The sequence below is a fragment of the Micrasema longulum genome, unplaced genomic scaffold (genome assembly GCF_059751315.1).
Source record: "Micrasema longulum isolate JH-2025_06_02 unplaced genomic scaffold, ASM5975131v1 h1tg001461l, whole genome shotgun sequence".
Taxonomy (NCBI): Eukaryota; Metazoa; Arthropoda; class Insecta; order Trichoptera; family Brachycentridae; genus Micrasema; species Micrasema longulum.
The window spans coordinates 176,870-193,533 of NW_028278647.1; the positions used below are offsets into that span (position 1 = coordinate 176,870).

Sequence of the window (16,664 nt, forward strand, 5' to 3'; positions counted from 1 at the left end):
TAAAAAAAATAAGCTTATGAAATGCAGTTAAAGGTTTAAAGCAGTGACATATTTATGTTATAAACACTCACGTTAAAGACATCGATGTTGTTAGCATATTGGTTCGCGAGTACATGCATCCGCATTACTGGTGAATTCGCGCTGTAATTGGTCGATGATTGATCGCAGTAAAACAAAGTATTACATGGGGTAACTCAAATAAAAAAGGTTATGAAATAAAAAAAAGATACCGATTATTTAGAGGTCAAATTTTTGGGGAAGTTTTGGCTCCATCCAATATATGGACCTACCGAGCATGATACGAGTATATCTTTTGTTCTTCACAAACTAGAATATTTTTTCAGTGAAAAAGAAACATAGCGAATGGATGACGAAATAATGGTAAAACAGATATATATGGCGATTAATGGTAAGGTATGACAAGGGCGACCAAGAAAGGCGGGGCATGATCAGATAAACCAAAATCTCAAGTCTGGTCATGTCAAAAGTATACATAACCGTAGGGCAAGTATGACGAGACGTATGAATGTGGAACGAGCTAGGAATGTATGTCAGGATATACGTGCGTGGCGATCCATCCTCTTTGTCTACCCCTACGGGAAAATGGCGTGATGGTAGTAGTATTACATATTAGTATTGTCTATTTGTTAGATCTACTGCACAAATAATGAGGCTAGGTGTATTAGTTGGTACGTAAAACAATCTTAGGTACTATTAATAGGCTTACTAAAAACTAAAAATAATAAATTAAATGATGTAATGTAAGTAAGCAAATAGTAATACACATAAAATTACAAAGCGTATTTAATTACATTTGTACAGGTAAGTAATTTAAGGGAGAATAGTAAAACGAGGTAGTAAAACCAACATCAATGCAATTTTATTATTCTGGTTGGTTGTATCTATGACTATAAATTTGTACAAACTCTTTCAAAGTTATATGACAAAGTCCTTTCAAAGAGCAATTATAGTATGTAATATGGCACAAACCTACTCTAGAAGAACATAAAACTCGAATCATCTCGTTGAAGACCGTAATTTTGTAGACTTACAATCTCGTAAAACAAATGTCAAGAGCGTTATAATTAATTTCTCAAAAGCTATTGGGGATTTCCCGGCTCCAGAGTTGGAAATATTTTTAAACAGTTCGACGTGATTAAAAATAATTATCAAAATCCAAATATAATTAATTTACCAAGGTATATTTAGCAATTACGTTCTTTTGAATAAAGGCGAGAAATATTTTTTCGAGAAAAATCTGGAACATTTTTCTGCTGTCAATGGGCTTAAAATAATGTCTTGAATATTTTTGGTAAAAATTAAATCTTTCGTTTTTTTATTAATAAATTATAAGAAAGTTCACCATATTTCTGAATAAAATTTTGGCAATTTTAGAAAACAAAAATAAAAAAATTCTAAATGCTGAAAATTTACGAAAGCTAAATTAAAAGGTAAAAGAAGAAGTGTAAAAATTGGAAAATTGTTTTCAGGCATTGCCTTGTAGATAAAATGGTTAAGCCGGATGAATATCACCCATATGATAAAGGTTTCAGTTCTTTTACTTCACAAAAGGCAACAGGTGGAAGAGTTGAAGAAATGTGTATGTTTAAACATAGCAATGGTGAACGTAAAACAGTGTTCAAAGTGGCCACATAAACCGGCCAACGACAGGTCATAAGCCCTGTAAATGCCTAAACATCCATAATCCCTTCTCAAAAAAAATTTGGCTCTCTGTTGCAACAAATTTAGAATAAATCATATGTCTAATGTGGCGTTCGCCAAATAAGTAAATTGAATATTTTTTTCCGATTTACGTAATATTAATTTCTTAAATTATTCGCTTCCCTCTTTCCTGGATAGTTAGAAGTTCATATAAATATATTAATCGGTTTACCTCAGTAAATAGAGTATATACTTAATTTCGCCTATATTATATACCTACGTTGATTTATTTCAAATTGTATTTGTTAACACATTCACTAACCTATTATGGCCTTTTAGGCTGTACATGTGTTAAAATCACCTCAAGATAAAATATAACAATTAAAAATGAGATTCCAAATAAAAGAAATAACATATTATATAATAATTAAATACTCTCAATAAAAATAAATATACTCCATAAGTATTATGTAGTTACGAACATAAACCTTTACACAAAATAATATAATATATTTGGGATCTTAATGTATGTATGTACTATGTACATATTATAAAGATTAAATGACTAGAAGTCTAGGCATCTACAGGGTTTATGACCTGTCATTGGCTGGTTTAAGTTGCCACTTTACACACTGTGTAACATTCCCCATTCTGCCCATATTTGAAGATCTACATTCCATCAATTCTTTTATCTGTTGATGTTTGTCAAGTTAAAGACCTGAAACCTTTATTTATGCGGGTGAGGTTCATTTAATTGAATTATTTCATCTGCATACTAGGCAACGCCTGAATTTTTTTTTTTTTTCAATTTCCATACTTCTTCACGGACCAGGTGGATTTATCAACAATATTTTGAGTTTGTCCAAATTTTTGTAGACAAGGACTGGATTCAACTCCCTGGGGAGCTGTTAACATTAACATATTACAACAGAGATGAAGAACATTTAAGAGAAGGTAATATATAAGTCTAGGCATCTACAGGGCTTTAACCCGTCATTGGCTGGTTTTATTAGTGTTTAACGTAAATAAAAATAAGTCCTCAAAAATAGGATACAATTATTTTTCCGGTGGAATCAAAATGCCATTTTCTTAAATCAACATTTTCACTTCAAATCAAATTAGCATAGGCATTTGGTTAAGGGACAACCTTCCTTTGACCTTTTGGTCTTATGAATTATGTAAATCCCAACTAAAAGTAAATAAAGTCTTCATAAATGGGCTGTTAAATCGAGAAGTTTAGCTGAGATTCACGAAAGTCAATGCTCAAAAAGGTAAATATTCCATTTATAAACAAACACACCTGTTTATACATTTAATGTATGAAGGACTATAATGTTTATTATACGAGCAGAGAATATCAAATCTTTGGCCTTTAATAATAATAAAACTAGAAAAATGTTTCCGAAAAACTTTTGTCTGGAGACTATTTATTAACACCATATTCTCCAGCTGGGATGTGGGCATAAGATATTATTATGTGGATGGCATTATACAAAAATGTGTCAAGCCACAAAATCGAAAAAATGAGTAAAAGTCAGAATCATGATCCAAAAGTGATATTCTTACTTTGAAAATATAGTTTAATGAATTTATAGTTACAAATTTTCTATAATACATGGATGTGTTAACCAAAAACCATGCAACTGAATTAAAAACAACGTAACACTGTTTTGAGATGCTTAACGTATTGTTGCGAATTATGATCAATATGTGGCTAACATGATAACAATATAGCAAAAATATATTAACTCTGCAAAATACCTTTTTATTTGCCTTAATTGCCGACATGTTTCGTTTATTACAAACATCAACTAACTTTTTGTAATTCATATTGGAAGATCCCAACGTCTGGATTAGAACATGAAGCTTTTATTTCAATGAAAAAATTTTTTTACTCAAAATTTCCCATCGCAATAAAATATTTACAAAATTGATAATTTTACATTTAAAAAAAAGATAAATATCTCAATTTTCTTTTTGGGATATAACATTGTTTGAAGCATTTTTTCGTTATTGTTATTACAAAGATGTTCCGTAAAAATACGTTATCCCACTTTTTCGTTAAATTTTTATACATAAAAATAATAAATATAAAATAAATTATCACCTGTTTTTGTTCTATAAAGTACTTTTTATATGTTAAACTGAACAGCGAAGCGGAACAATTTATTGTATTTTTGAAAAATGCGCCAGATTTATTACATCAATTATCTCAGTTTGAGGTTGCTGCGTCTTAACGCATTTTCGCATAGCACCGTTCATGTACCTATACAAGGACCAAAGAGCTAAATTGTGCCTAAAAAAACTTGAGTTTATTAGCGCTCTAACTAAACACAGGACTTTGGGGGTGAGGAGTTGAGTCGTAAATTTTTTAGTAAAAGTAAAATTTTTTTTTTTCCATGTTGCTTGATTGTGGAATCATCTCCCATCTTCTATCAAAGTTTTTCTACAGTATCAATGTTTAAATCACGGCCGAAAAATGTCATCCTTCTTTTCCTTAATTTCTCCTCCTTGCCCCTCTATTTCTTCCCCCTTTCCATTGAAAACTAGTATTGATATCTTAAAGTTATAATTCTCTAGAGAAGCCCTTAAGCTCTATTGCATAGAAGTTCCAAATTTTCGGTTTGGTTTTAGTTAAACAACAAACGTAGAATGGAAAGTTTCGGTTAGCGCTTGCAATTCTCAACACAAGTACCTGCGGCCCGTTGTATTGCTGTAATCTGTAGCTAACTTCGTGGTCAATAATCATAGAATGGTATTTCTCCGTATAGGAGACTCCATTAGGTTATAACTCTAAGATTAATTTCAATATTTTTTGAACAAATATCGATATTTCTATTTGTGTATCTATTTGGTTTATTTTCTCACAAATACATTTTGAAATGTCGGTGACAACTGTCGTCAAGCGGAGGCGATACGGTTGGCCAAGCCATATACTGCGGATGCCTCCTGAGAGCCTTAACCACGCTTTCCTACTTTACAAGGCATCAGGTTCTCGACGTCCTGGACGTCCACTGCTAACTGTTTGTCGGCAGTTTATGTCAGAACTTCGGGACGTGCACCTGACTTGGAAGGACGCAAAGGAGTTGGTAGCCGATAGAGATGCGTGGAGGCTCTTTGTGGATACCATACGCTCCAACTAGGGAGTGGACATGGAATAATGATGACATTTTGAAACTCAAATTATGTAAATAGCACCTTTTATTTTATTGGTTGGTTAGAAGAAAATGTCATGTGGCAATAAGCCCCCTAACGTACAAATACATATTATGTACAGGAAGTTAAATAAAAAAAATTACGCCACCTATTTTGGATATTCTTTTAGAAATTTCTGTTTGTTCAACTGCTTGAGCACAATTAAATTCTGATAAAATGAGAGGTAAAGCTGTATAGGCCCGCCAGATAAGAATGCCTACGCGCACATAGTGGTCGCAGTGTAAAAGACGTGTTAAAGTAGGCATTCTTATCTGACGACGACTTTACTACGTGAATCGTCTGCAGTCGGTAGATGGCAAAGATAAAATAAATTTTAAAATCCGGTTTGAGAAAGAACAGCAAATTGCAGTGAAATAATCATATTATGTCTCAGTGACACGACATCGAATTAGGACTTAATGCAGCCGGCAGTTTTTTACGAGGTTTTATGGACTGAAGGATTTAGAAATTAGATGTCTTCATTTCGATTCGGGTTAAGCTGGCATTGACGAAATAAAATCATGTCGAAACAATGACGTTAGAGTCACTTTTCTGTTATTAACCTTGAAATAAACGCGAAAAGCGAGTTGCATATTTTGTAACAAATCGTATTGTATACAATTTTACAGTTTGTGATAGATTAGCTTTAGTTTCATGTACAACTTTTTTTTTCATCTGCTGAATCCATTTTATCATTTTGAAATACTGCACTATTAGATTTTATGAAACAAATAAAGATACTTCAATAATTGATACATGATCTTAAATTTGCAAATCAAATATTTTGTTCCTTGTACATACTTTGTTTTGTGTACATGCCTACCTAATAACATTTTTTTAGGTTGTAAAGAAACACAGGGAATTACTTATAAACCTGGCATAAATTTATGCCTAGGAACAGTGGTAGAATAGGAATGGGAATACCATTCTTACTATCCACTATAATAAGGATGGTATTTCCATCCGTATTCTACTACTTTGCCTAGGCGTAACTTTATATCAAGTTTATAAGTAATGCCCATAATATATTAATGGAAATAAAGCGGAGATAGTCAGATTTACAATAATTTATGAATATCCCAACGTGCTAAATTAGTCAATATATGAAGGTACTATTTGCGAATCCGGCAAAATTCATCTTACTTTATTTTGATAACAGCTACATCTTTTTTTTATGCTACAAGTTTTTATTATAACCTATATTTAATATGTAACTAATTATGTTAAGAAACAATAGTGAAATAATCAAATATTTTTTGGAGATTGCCAACGCAATACTCAAGTAAAAGATCCCATGTTTCTAACAAACTCAATAATTTGAAAGCCAGATTCCCACAAATAAAGCCGTATTTTGAACTGACAATGTTATAATTGAGGGAACAGTTAGCGAAAAGACTATTTTTTATAGTCTAATGTGTACATAAATCATAAGAAATTGTATTTTCGGTACTGGTTTTGTTGGCCTTCCCAAAAACAGTGATCATAAATATTTTAATGGGATAGATTATGCAAAAAATGAAAGCAGTACAATTAACAAAAATGTTATTGAAAAAAATAGATTAGATACCCCCCCTTAGGCCCAGATGGGTTGAGGTTCAATAAACAAACAAAATATTCAGCCAAGTTATGGAATAACCAACAACTTACACATTTATATTATGTATATTTGAGTATTTTTGTGCTACAGAAACCGAGACCCTTGTGTGATCCAGTTCGATGACTCGCCCATTGCAACAGGGTTGACAAAAATAGGAATACATCACCAAGTTATGAAAATAAAAGAGGATCGATTTGATATTTGCTCGCTGTGTCTTCATTTCACTACTTTATTCTTTATTTATGTTTATGTATTTATTATAGAAACAATGACAGATAACCGATACTACTTACATAGTTACATACAAAAAAAATGGAACTGGCCCAGTAATCCTTCATAACTGTCCACAGCATGTGAGTTGCAAGAATCAAGAAAGTGAAAAAATATAGTAAAGAAATATAAAATAAATATTCTGTGTTTTTTTTGTGTTTAAATTTGTGCCCAGGCGGACGGAAAATTCAGTTCTATATGTGAAATAGAATCAGAACCCAGGACGAGTGTTTTCGATTCGATGGCTGTTCTCAGGTAAAAGTCCGGAATAAGGTAATCGAGTTGAGATAAGTCCGCCTCTGTGTAGTAAAAGACGATAAAAAATTGGGAGAATGTTATTTTTAAAGCATATTTTTTAATATTTTATTTGAATGTTTACAAACAACATTCGTTCTCTCTGGATCCCAATTAGATTATTTCCTTAAATTCCGTATAATTTTTACATATTTATTTCTTTTGTAAAGTTTTTGGTAATGCTTGTATAATTACGCATTTTTGAAAATCGTATTCCTAAATAAAGTGCACCCTGTTGATGAGAAGAGCAGAGTTTGAAATTTGCAAAAAGAATTCTATATTCGAAAATGAAATATTTCAAGATTAACACAATCATAAATAAGCATCTATTATAGGTACCTTACCAATGAATAGTCACACCATATTTATTATATTTATCCGGACGGTTTCCTAACCAGGCTGGCGGTTAAAAAATAACTAAATACGCGTTGGGTGGGTATTAATAAGTCGATAGTTTTAATGGGTATTTACTATTGACGTGTTCTTATTGCTTTATTTTTTTGATAAATTGTTATTATGGGAACTAGAACCATCCTAAAACCCGTAAAAATGCTTAGTTTTATCCGCTGCCTTCGGGCGCATGGTATACAAATATGCTAACTATTTTAGAAAAACAAAGGACGTACCGACGCAGAAAATTTTAATTTTGAGACTCAGTCTAAAATACAGAACGAAATTAATTCAGTTATGAGGTACAGAAAACGGGACAATAAAACGTCGATTTTGTCTATTTTAGTTAGATATACAAGGTCAGGAATGCCGTTTTCTCCTTTGCACAGTATCGGGGAAGCATTTGCAAGACAAAGACATAAAAACTATGTTTAAATACCTATTTATCGAAATTCCTTGTCACCGCATATCCTCACAATTTATGTAATCTGAAACACAAAAGTAATAATGTATAAGTACGTACCTAATTTTAAGTAAACAATTAGAATAATGAATATCAAAGTTTCGATTGTGTTCATTTTATATATACTCGTATATACACGAGTATGTACTCAAATCTATCAATAGTGAAACATCGCCGGGTTCAGCTCGTAGTATATAGACGACAGAAGATTTAGTTTAAATTCATTTAAAACTTAAGTGTTGCAATGGTAGCAAAGTGACGGCGGGGATGTATAAAATAATAATATGTACAACAGGCTGGGAATACTACATTTTATTAAGTTCACTAATAAAACATATAAGGTATGCAGTTAATTAATATCACTTTTTGAAACGTTTCATCATTTTGGTATCGATGGTTGGTTTTGGCATCCCTGCGTGGGAAGCTTTCCTTCTTGTTAATACGAGTGGAGCTGTTTCTATAAATAGATCGCAAGCTTTCTACATACTCGTATAATGGTAAACTGGAGAAGGTAAAACCAGGACAAGTATCACAAAGTGGTTCGTCGTGTGCAGCGCGAGACTCATTATAAATGTAACATTGTATTAACATAACATCATTCGAATTGAATAAAAACTTCACGGGGAGATGCTATTTACACGCGAACTTTGGAAGCTAAGAAATAGGAAGAAATGACACGCTATATTGCGTTTAACAAGAATGGGGATGGGCAAAGAAATTAACGAATTTATGCATTTCCGATACCGCAATTTATGTAATATCTTTCAATACAAAATATCTATATTACTGTCATTATGTACTCGGTGTGAGTTTAATAATTTGGTCGATGGGCAGTGTTGATTTGAAATAATCAACCTTTTATTGAAATTTTATTGATAATCAGCTACTTCTAAAGCTTAAATATTTGTATTAAGAATTATCAATAATACGTGATACCAACAATATTTTGAGTTTTTGCTTTTTTGCCAGAAGGCAAATTTCTTCCAATCAACCAATGAAACAAAGGTGTTATTCAATTTTTAGTTTTGATAGTTACAAAAAACAAAATAAAACAAATTTATATACGAGTTTAGAACAGGCAGTGTATAAATAAATTAATATTGATACTAGTTGTAATGGTTACAAAAAACAAAATAAAACAGATTCATATACGAGTATAGAACAGGCAGTGTGTAAATAAATTAATATGAATACTAGCCTTTAAACGGAAAAGGGGAATAAAAGGAGTGGAAGAGAAGTGTGTTTAACTCTTGAAATACTGTGGTAAATGATTCCTTTGCGCGCGGTGATGTAACATCGTGCTACCACAAGCAAAAGACGGAATATTCTAAAGTTCAGACATTAAAAAAAAAACATGGAGACATACTGCTTAATAATATCTTTTCCATAATTTATAAAAGTAAATACATAATTTAGCCCTGTTATAGCAAAATAAATTATAAATACGCCGCTCATTTTATATGCGTGCGTCCTTCATCACTGTCAATAACCGACTGAATCTGTTTCTCGCAAACACTGGGCACAGAACAGCGTCTATGTGTTCCTTGTTATGAGTTATATCTTCATGCTCTCTCTTATATATATGTATTGCTGTATTGGCGAATGTTCATTATTCGTGAAGCGAGGATAATTTTTTTTGGATTAAAATCCGGCATTGTTACACAAATTCTACTTTTCAAATCCGGTGTAAAAATGTCCAGTAGAAGATCACTCAACACCATCATTAAAAAAATAAGAAATATATATCAAGTCTTGTATCGTATGTAGACTAGTGTGACATCACAGCCAGCCACACAAGAGTTAAGAAATAGGAAATGTCTCTTTAGACGTGATAACAAAGTTACTGTTGACATCTATAAAGAATAGTTATCATGTGGAAATTACAATAGATAGAATAATACGAAGATTTACCAGCAGTTTTTTTACGAGCGAGTTGACGAAAAATACTATTTATTTATACCAAGATGTATTGGAATTGTTAAAGAACGAACCAAATAATGAAAACTTTTTTTTCCCTTCATTTTCGGCAGAAAAAATACGTGGGAGTGACGCGCTTGCGTCAAGCAATTCGCCATTGTTATGTCATAAGGTCCTGTCCGTGCGCGTTCACACGACAATGCGGTCGCACGCGGTAGTGGGGGTAATCATTGTTCGGTGGAGATAGCCTAACCGTCTATCTCCGTTACATTGTCTCGGAACGCTGTTTTGTACTACAAATTGCTTTTTACTCGTGGACAATGGTCGAGTCCTGTAATAAAACAATATTGTACTGTCCACGTGTAAATGACTTTTATAGTGAATAAAAGGATGATTCCGTTTTGTTACGATACGTATATGTTAAGAACTTATGTCGACATTCAAATACTGAAGTGAAATTCTTTAGTGAATGTTCACTGTAATTTAAAATATATAAAAAAACAAATAAACGGTTGATTTATAAATCCACTTAAATTTAAAGAACGATAACTGATTTCAACGCTATCTTGATAGTCGTAATATTGTCAGACGAGTTGCAAAAATAAACCATCACGCCGTTTCCCCGTAAGGGTAGGCAGAGAGAATAGAACGCCACATCACTATATCCTTGCATACAGATCTCGCTTCCTCTACATTCATACATCTTTTCATGCACGCGCGCCGATTATTCCGACTTTTGACACGTCCATCTTCTAGTGTTTGTTGGATTTGGTCATCGCATGTCTTTCTCGGTCTTCCTCTATTTCTGCATCCATCAACATTCGCATTGTAAACATTCTAAGCCATTCTTTCGCTGCCCATTCGCTCTACATGTCCAAGCCAGCGCAGAGCTACTTATTTTGTCGATAATGCTTATCCCCGCCTTACATAATGTACGAATCTCAACATTTGTGCATCGATCGTACATAATTTTACCACACATTCGCCTGAGAGATCGCATTTCGACGCCATTCAGCCTAATTTCATCCCTGTTTTTCCAAGTCCATACTTCGCTCCCATACATCATGGTCGGGACCGGGACTCCATTGTTAACTGCTCATTTTGCCTCTTGCGACAAATATTTATTTGCCAAGGTTGATTTAAGTGCACCGTTTACTTTGTTTCCGGCACTTACCCTCCTTTCAATATCTTTCTCAGTCATTCCATCCCTAGTGAACATACTTCCCAGATACACAAATTCCTTTACTTGTTTTAGTATAACTCCATTCACAGTGATTTCTCATTTAGCCATACTTTCATTTCTTTCAAAAACCAACACATTCGATTTATCGACATTCATCGGCAAATCGCTTCCCTTGCATACATCGCAGACCTTTGTTACCAAAAATTTCAGTTCCTTTTTGTTGTTAGCAAGAAGCACGGCATCATCAGCATACAAAAGATGAGTATGATTGATTTAATGTGGTTAAAGGCAGCAACATTTACAAAGGGTCAATCCAGCTTGTCTACAAACGTTTAGACATACTGAAAATATTGTTTATTAAAACTAGTTGGTATAAAAAGAAGTATAAAAATTCAAAAGAATTTTCAGGTGTTACCTAGTAAGCGAAATAATTCGTTCAGATGAATCATGAAGGTTTCAACTCTTTAACTTCACAAAAATCATCAAATGGAAAAATCGAAGAAATATGGATGTACAAACATAGGCAAAATGGTGACTGTTGCAAAGTGTATCAAGCGGCCACTTAAACCAGAAAATGACAGGCCATAAGTCCTGTTAATGCATAGATTTCCATATCCCCTTCTCAAAAATGTTTTTCCTCAATGTTGCAATATATTTAAGATTTTAAAATAATTTAAAACATTTTGGAAATGATCTATGAGAGTTTAAATGCTACATAATTGCGTAGGGTGCCAATATTTATAGCCTGATAAATATGAGAAAAATAGGTTATTAGCAAATGTTATCTAGATATTATGTTGGGAAAGACTACCTTGAAATATCTACCTATGAAAGAAAAAGTAATAACCAATAAAACCTAAAACGAGTATCTGCCGTACCTCTATTAATTAAAGTGAGGTTATGTGTATTGATAATACTTAAAACAGTACCCGCCTACGTTTTCATTGTATCCAAGTTATGGTTTGCGGCCACGAGTGATTAATTATTATGAACAACATTTTCCAATAAAAGGGTCAAGCCCTTGTGTTACTTTAGCAGGAGATTACTAATTAATTGCAGTGTTTATTGGTAAACATAACAATATTAGGTGTAACATAAGTTGCGTTAGTTTTTTTTCCAAATGTAAATATGAGCACCAGAAGTAAAATAAAATGGTAAAAGTTATACGATTTTGCGTCAAATATTTTTTTTTTATTACGAGCGTTCAAAATTCAAAGTCAAGTAGACGAAAGTGAGCATTTTCGACATTCGTTCTGTTTGCGGGGAATAAAGCTACTCGCGATATCTGCGCGGTGTACGATGAAGATGTTATGAATTGCATCCGTTGTGTGGAGCCCACACTACATAACAAATATAGAAAGGATTGAAAATGTTCAATATTTTTTTTTTAAATACCTAGATTATAAAAACAATAAAACGCTTTGTACTTACAGCCAACCTGCCAAACAAAATGGATTTTTTACCCTTGAAAATAGACGCACTGTATCTGAATTAAGCTATTTACTTAAATTATTAAATGATAAAGTAGACTTTTAACCTACTCTCCAAAATTAATCTTAATGTCCACTTTAACGTGATAAGAAATAAGTATTTATTCCATCTGCGGTCTGTAGCACTAACTATGCACAACACTCTTTCCTCTATCGTTCTTGCTCTAACTATAATGTTTTTTTTTCATCTATTGATATATTTTACATACTCCTTAATTTATTTAAAAATAAATTAAGACTTATTATTTCTGGCTGCGAGACGATCCCACTTACTATTTAATGATGCACACTCCTGAACACTTACTCCCACAGTAATACACATAAACACACATCTATATTTATTCTAATACAAATACACAGAAACACTTCCTTTTGTTGTAACACAATTTAATAATATGTATGATTTTTATTTAGAAGCTTTGCTGGTCTGTTTTTAAACTGTATTTAAAAAAAAAATGTTATTACATCATTGTCGACTGTTTGTTTCTTTAAAATAAATAAATAATAAATAAATAAATTATTGACTTATTTTTTGTAAAATAATGAAAGAGAATACATTATTGACTAATTCGTTGTAATTTTTTTTGGTGTTCTGTCTTGTTCTCTTTACTAAAAAAACGGACACACTTATTACAACTGCTAGTTCCGAAATGAGCTTTAAGTAATGCAAATAGAGTGAGGTAGATTTTAAGAAACCCAGTAATTAAATTCATAAAACATATTGTTGTAGGTTACATTATATTATGGACCAAGGGGTCTCATAAACTTTGTGAAATCTGACCGGGGTCCTAAACACGTTTTGTCGTCGACAAAGTCAGAGCCGAAATGAACTAGAGGCGTAATTCAACCGGAGATATAGTTGGCTCTTTTGGTACAGGCCATTTACGTAAACGACCGAAATGGTAGCATATATAATTTTATGATGATATAAGCAATCATTTGCCTAGGTATTGTGTAATTACATCTAAGATTAGGAATATGTGTATACAATCAAAATAGATCATAAAAAAGGGAGTGTCTTAGAAAATCGGCGCGCCCAGATGCAGTAAAATAGGGAATGACCACAGGGATCAAGGGTAGCAATTTAAGCTTAAGTGAGTTAGGTTAGCCGCAAGAAAGAGACGAACGGAAAGAAGAAATTCGAGACACCATCTGGAGATTCTTCAGTGATTCACCGCTTTATTTTTAACAAATGTTCTTGGTTATAATAAAGTGCTCGAGTTAAAAGTCCACCAATTGTTTGACTTGAGAAGGAAAGGCGACCTCCTCACCTAAAATTTCTGTATGTGCTGGTTTTCACATACCACTGATGGTTTGAGCACAAACAATAGCAAATGGGGTATTTTCACAAATCAGGAATAACGTTGAAAACATATGAATTATTACGTTTATAAATGTGTCGGTGAATATAAAAATTGGTTAAATAAAAAAATGGTAAAAAAACATTTTTTTGTGGAAACACGATTAAAAGTTTAGTTTTACATAGAATACTTATTTAAAAAATGGGAAAATCCAATATTATACCATGGTAATTGTTGTCAGAAGTTTGATTTTATATCAAAATCGGCAACATCCACTCAATAACACTCAATAACACTCAAATAACACAATAACACTCAAAACGATTAGTTTTATTTATTTTTTACTTCGTAAAAGTGACAACCCTACACAGACATTCAATGACAGATTAGATCAAAACTGGTTTAATCGACGAATTAATTTTATCAAAACTAGTTAAATCCATTCCGATATATCAAAATGAGTTACATCCAAATTATATATATAAGTTTTACACGGAAACTAAGTCTAATCGATCAAATCAAATAACGTAGAATACTTTTATTACCTACGTCAGACCTACATATAGTCTTAATAACAATTTAGTCGAATAGCAATAATCAGTTTTAGAAAAGTGTTCTTTGTGGAAAAATGCTTATTTTGGGTATATCCAATTTTGATGTTAACCGACACAAATATTTTAGTCGGAACTATATATGAATATATGAACCCTTTATCGAACACATATTTTCTGTTGATTTAAGTTTTGCAAGACTAATAAAATATTTATTTTTTTACGATAAAAAAACTATTGCCAAAAGCTGAGTGGAAGACTGATCTACCGGTGTACGTTATTATGATACTCTTGCGATATAAGACTTATTATTAATACGAAATATAAGAAAATAAATACTTCAATTCTGGTGGTATATTTCTGTATCCCTTTGTTCTAGATGTCCTATAAAGGGTTAAAAACAAGTTTCATTTATAACTTTTGGGTTAAAAAACGAGAACATACAAAACGGTTCGCAGTTCGCGACGTTGGCGTTATGTCATATCGACGTTACACGTCATGCTCACCGAGTACAAACATTGCGTACAAGTATGGCGCGGTAACGTAATACGTGCCGTTTGTCTCATAGGGCGCGAAACGTCTCGTTTTCAGGTCATTTAAAATATGTACATTTTAAACCTTTGTAATAAATTTCTTCGACGTCGCACGTAGGTAACAAACGTCTGGGTAGGTCTCGAATTTCTAATCAATTTAAGAAAATATTATTTACTATCGTCGCCAGGCTATTGTGTTCGTGTGACGGTCGAGTTATCATTATTTTACTAATTCGAATACTGAACGTAGGAATTTCGTTTTCATGTGGTTGCGTCGTAGGAAATTAATAGTTTGTTTCATAACTTCTATAGATAATATTATCGGTTGGTAAGTTTGAACCCCGAGGACAAAATACGGGACGGGTACTTAGTATTTTATAACTACGTACTACGTATAAGTACGTTTTTATCCAAGTGAAAGTAGCTATCTGATTCCATAATGCTTGAGGTCCCGGGTTGGATTCCTGTCAACATTGGCAAGAAAAGTGCGTTAAAAATGTGGTTTTACACTGCAAATAATCACCCTAACTTCATGTCACAGATCAGAGTTCCGAAGATTTGCAACCAATATGGAAAAAGGACAAAAATATGTGATTCCAATTATGTTCAATTTGTTGTCCACCTGTCTTAGAAATTGCAGTACTAAGAGAAACAAAGGAAAAATAAGAGAGTGGCTATTCGACCAGGGCTGCGATTACGATGGGAAGTTAAGAACGTCGTACCTTCACCATGACGGTATAGTTAAAGATAAATGTCTCTAATTGAATAGAATAATTTCGAATAAAATAATAATTTAGTAAAATACAATATATTTTTCTTGAGTTATGACTGCTATATAAACGCATTTCTCATGATTCCCCTTTTTTATTTACATACATACAATGAATGCTTTCAATTTTTGTTAATTTTATCCAGAAAAAAATCATTTTCAACAGTATTATTTTCGTAAGCACGAAAAAAAACGATCAGATTACAACTTTGTACAAAGCGATACTGAGAATAACAGATCCTCCAGTAAATTTATTTAATTAATGAGAATACGATATTTTGACTGTGAAGGCAAGATATTTAATTTATTGAATGTAATAAATTTTATTTCGAAGAAACTAAATTCAAATGAACGGGAAATAACGACGCTGTGAATGTAATGAAATACGTTTGATAGGATGGTTTCATAAATCTTTTCGTAAATTGATAAACAAGAGAAATTTATTGAAATACCTAATATTAGCATGAAAAATTACACGTGAAGAAATATTAACAGTGCAATTAATTTACTTAATAAGGTAATAAACTTTACTATTACCTATAAACTGGTAAAACTTAAATATAATTAGCGTTGTTTCGTCGTTCTCGCATCGTTATTTATTTACAGATTTATGGATTAATTGATGCTAGGATTAAACATCTTCAAGAAATTTATTTTTAAATAAGTCAATTTTCAGAGCACTTAAATAGCTCGGTTTTATGAAATTTTGCGATAACTTTGCATATAATACATACTCGTTAATAAGCAACTGGTGTCATAGGCAAAAATAGAAAATATTTTGGCAAAATACATCACAAACTTATAATAGAATCACAAGATTCTCGACACAAAGATAACTTAAACAAATAGAAAATTATACCACCTTAGGTTAAAGGGACTTTTCGTGTATATTGCCTTTATGATGAAAACCTGCTTCCGCTTAAAACATTAAGTAACGATGAAATGTTTAAAGGCTATAAAAATGGATAATGGCACGCCTGTAGAAGTAGAATGCATTGTGTCATTTGGCCAAACAAATTAATTCTCTACACCATAAAAATATTTTTTTA

The 16,664-nt window shown here is 32.3% G+C and overlaps 1 protein-coding gene across 3 annotated transcripts in view; it reads right to left on the minus strand.

The window, feature by feature from the left end:
- LOC148275319 (ubiquitin-conjugating enzyme E2Q-like protein 1) overlaps positions 1 to 16,664 on the minus strand; it is a 119,621-nt gene that overhangs the window by 51,408 nt on the left and 51,549 nt on the right. For 2 of the 3 annotated variants that reach the window (XM_088235852.1, XM_088235850.1), the window contains exon 2: positions 7,848 to 7,896. The exons of the other annotated variant lie outside the window; for it this stretch is intronic. The gene's annotated coding sequence lies outside the window, so the exon portion shown is untranslated. The remainder of the gene's footprint in view (positions 1 to 7,847; positions 7,897 to 16,664) is intronic. 3 annotated transcript variants of the gene reach the window in all.